We start from the raw sequence: 4058 nt of genomic DNA on the forward strand, positions 1-4058 counted from the left end.
AAAACCACCTACAAATTAGCCTAGGCCTAGATGGCTTCAACACAGAATTCTCCAAAACTTGTAAAGGTTAGTATGAAATCCTCACAAACTCTTCAAAGAAATTGAATGAAGACAACCCCTTCACACTCATTTCCTGAGGCCAGTCCTACTCTGATTCCAAAACTACCAAGTTATCACAGAAAAAACTAACATGCTTATTTCTTTTGTGAACATGAATGCAAAACCCCTCAACAAATACTAGTAAACATGATCCAGCAAAATATACAAAGAATTAGGTACCGTAACCAAGTGAGATTTATTTGAGTTGACATATCAAAATCCATAATGTAATACATGAGATCAGTAGAGTAAAAAGCAAAAGTAGCAAGATCCTCTCAACAGACTCAAAGAAAATAATTGACAAAATCCAATACCTTTTCATGATTAGGACACTCAGCACAGCCAGAACAGTAGGAAATTTCCAAACCTCATTATGAGCATCTGTGGAAAACCCACAGCTAATATTATATTTAATGATGAAAGACTGAATGCTTTTACCTGAAGATAAGCAACAAAGGATATCTACTATTGTCACTCTATTCAACAGTTTACTGAAGATTTTAGCCAGAACCATTAGGAAAGAAAAGAAATAAAATGGACCGGGAAATAAAATGATTGATTAGGAAGATGCAAAAATATCTTTCAGAGAGGTATCTTGTATATAGAAAACTCCAAGGAATCCACTAAAATAAATAAATAAATAAACTATTGGGAGTAAGAATTGAGTTCAGCAAGGTTGTAGGATTCGAGATCAAAATATAAAAATCAATCGTATTTCTATACACCTGCAATGAACAATCTGATAATGAAATTTTTTAAAAAATGCATTTGCAATAGAACCGAAAGGAACAAATACTTAAATAAATTTAACCAAAAAAGTACAAAACGAATATTCTGAAAACTATAAAACATGGTCAAAAGAAATTAATAAACGTATAAATAAATGGAGAAACACCCCAATTTCATGGATCAGAAGACTTAACATTGCTGAAATGACACAACTCCACAAAATGTTCTAGACATTCAAACCAAAACTTATCATGATCCCAGCTGTACTCTTTATAGAAATTGGCAAGATGTTTCATAAATTTATATGGAATTACAAATGAACCAGAATTACTAAACTGTTCTTGAAAAAGAACAAAAAAGTAGTAGAACTAACATATTTTAATTCAAAACATTGTACAAACCAAAGGGAATCAAGATAGTGTGGTACTGATACAGGGCTAGACAGACATATGGAACATGTTGAGATCTGAGACATAAACCCCTACATCTACGGTCAATTGATATTTGAAAAAGGTACAGGGATTGGGGGAAGAATACCTTTTTTCAGAGGTTGGTGCTGATACAAAAGAAACAAGTTGTACTGTTACATCACATACTATAATTTACCAAAAATTATCGAAGACCTCAACATAAAACAAAACTACAGCAAACTTAGATAAAACATAGGGGAAAAATTCCTAATCTCAGATTTGGCAAAAATAGTTAGATATGACACAAAGAGAAATAATGGAAAAAATAGGTAATTTAGACTTAATCAAATTAATGAATTTTGTGTTTTAAAGGACACCATCCAGAAAGTGAAAACACCCATTGAAACCCTTCTGGATTATTGCTGGGCATATGAAATCGTGTTGCCATTATGGACAACGACATGGAGGTTCATCGAAATATTAAGAACTGAGTTACCATCTGATCTAGCCATTCTACTTCTGGGTAAACACTCAAAAGAATTGAAAACCAGGACTCAAACAGATATATGTCTACCCATGTTCATATTAGTATTATTCACAATAGCCAAAAGGTGGAAGTAACACAAGTGTTCATCAACAGATGAATGGATTAAAAAAAAAAATGGCACAGCCATACAAGGGATTATCATTCAGTATTAAACAGAAAGCAAATCCTGGAGCCCCAGCCTTACTCAAAAGAATTGAAAACCAGGACTCAAACAGATGTATGTCTACCCATGTTCATATTAGTATTATTCGCAATGGCCAAAAGGTGGAAGTAACACAAGTGTTCATCAACAGATGAATGGATTAAAAAAAAAAATGGCACAGCCATACAAGGGATTATCATTCAGTATTAAACAGAAAGCAAATCCTGGAGCCCCAGCCTCCACCATGGCTTCCAGAGCAGTCCGAGCAGGGTCATTTTCTGCCAAGCCCCCCAGCTCCCACTGCCCTGGTAAGCAGGTGGGCGGCTACAGCACCAGCTGTGGAGTTTCCCTCCAGAGGGAGAGGGCCTGGGAAGCTCAACTGGAGAAACTTGAAGGCTGTGTGGGATTAGGACATCTCCCAAATCAAGTATAAAAAATAAATCAGTGAAGAGAGGGTTTGAGTTCACACTTAACGGTTGTGGGTGAATCTGGACTGGGAAAATCAAAGTTAATCAACTCATTATTCTCACACGTTTGTATTCTCCAGAGTACTCAGGTCTTTCTCATAGAATAAAAAAGATCATACAGGTGGAACAATACAGTTTTAACCAAAGAAGTTGCTGCTAACAATAGTTGATACCCAAGATTTAGAGATGCAGTGGATAATAGTAATTGCTGGCAGCCTGTTAGCCACTACATTGGTAGTCAACTTGAGGACCACCTCTATGCCGAATCTTGAGTGAGGTCCCAAAAAGTTCAGATGTCAGACGCCTGATAACAAGGTAAAGGGTTGTTTATATTTCATTGGTCCTTTAGGACATGGACTTAAACCATTAGATATTGGGTTTATGAAGCATTTGCATGAAAAAGTGAACATCACCCCACTTATTGCCAAAGCAGATACACACTGGAAGAGTGCCAACAGTTTAAAAAGCAGATAACAAAGAAAATCCAAGAACATAAAATTAAAATATATGAGTTTCCAAAGACAGATGATGATGAAGAAAATAAGCTTGTTAAAAAGATAAAAGACTGTTTATCTCTTGCTGTGAGATATAGTAATGCTATTATCGAAGTTAATGGCAAAGGCATCAGAGAAAGACAGTATCCTTGGGGTGCTGCTGAAGTTGACAATGGTGAAAATGGTGATTTCACAATTCTAAGAAATATGTTGACAAGGACACGCATGCAGGACTTGAGAGATGTTACTAAGAATGGACACAATGAGAACTTTCAGAACAGAAAACTGGCAGCTGTGACTTTTAGTGGAGCTGATAATAACAAGAATAAAGGGTATCCCTTGGGCATAAATAGAAGAAGAAAAACACGTGTAGCTAAGATGAAGAAGGTGGAAATGGAGATGGAACAGGTATTTGAGATGAAGGACCAAAAAAAAGTTCAAAAATTAACAGACTCTGAGGCTGAGCTCCAACAGTGCCATGAGCAAATGAAAAAAGAATTTGGAAGCACAGCAGAAAGAATTAGAGAAAAAACATCATCAGTTTGAAGTTGAGGAAGCAAACTGGGAAGCCCAACATGTATGTTAGAGTAACAGAACTCCTCAAGAACCTTGGAAAAGAACAAGAAGAAAGGGAAGATCTTTTAAACCCTCTGTTGACCACCAGTTACATATTAGTTGCAAATATGCCAGCTTGGACATCAATGTTTGTTGATCTTTTTGACCAATTTGCACCAGTTTTATCCTTAATAATAGATTTAACAGCATGACAATAATAATAATAATAATAATAATATAATGAATATAATAAATATATTATATTATTATAATAAATTATTATTGTTATTTTTTTATGTTCTTGGTGGAGATCGATATGCCTTGAATTGTCTAGGTGTGGTGCATTTAAAAACTAACAGCTCTAAGTACCTTTCCTACATTTAAAAAAATTAAACAGATGTCTTCAATTTTATGTGAGAAAACATTTTACTGTTGTACAATCATGTTCTGGTGGTTTGATTATATACAGTAGATTCCAAAATAAAAAGACTCTGTAAGATTTTTACTGGGTTAAACTGCCATAATATGATGCAAACTATGCTTCTCTATGATAATTATAATACAAACATTCTATTCAATGCAGCATATACAATAATGTAATTTAGTTGACCCTAT

General features: G+C 34.8%; 1 pseudogene; it reads left to right on the top strand.

The window, feature by feature from the left end:
• The first annotated feature begins 2171 nt into the window (after positions 1–2171).
• LOC102898340 lies at positions 2172–3593 on the top strand (annotated as a pseudogene).
• The last annotated feature ends 465 nt before the right edge of the window (positions 3594–4058 follow it).

Source organism: Pteropus alecto, unplaced genomic scaffold, assembly GCF_000325575.1.
Source record: "Pteropus alecto unplaced genomic scaffold, ASM32557v1 scaffold304, whole genome shotgun sequence".
Taxonomy (NCBI): Eukaryota; Metazoa; Chordata; class Mammalia; order Chiroptera; family Pteropodidae; genus Pteropus; species Pteropus alecto.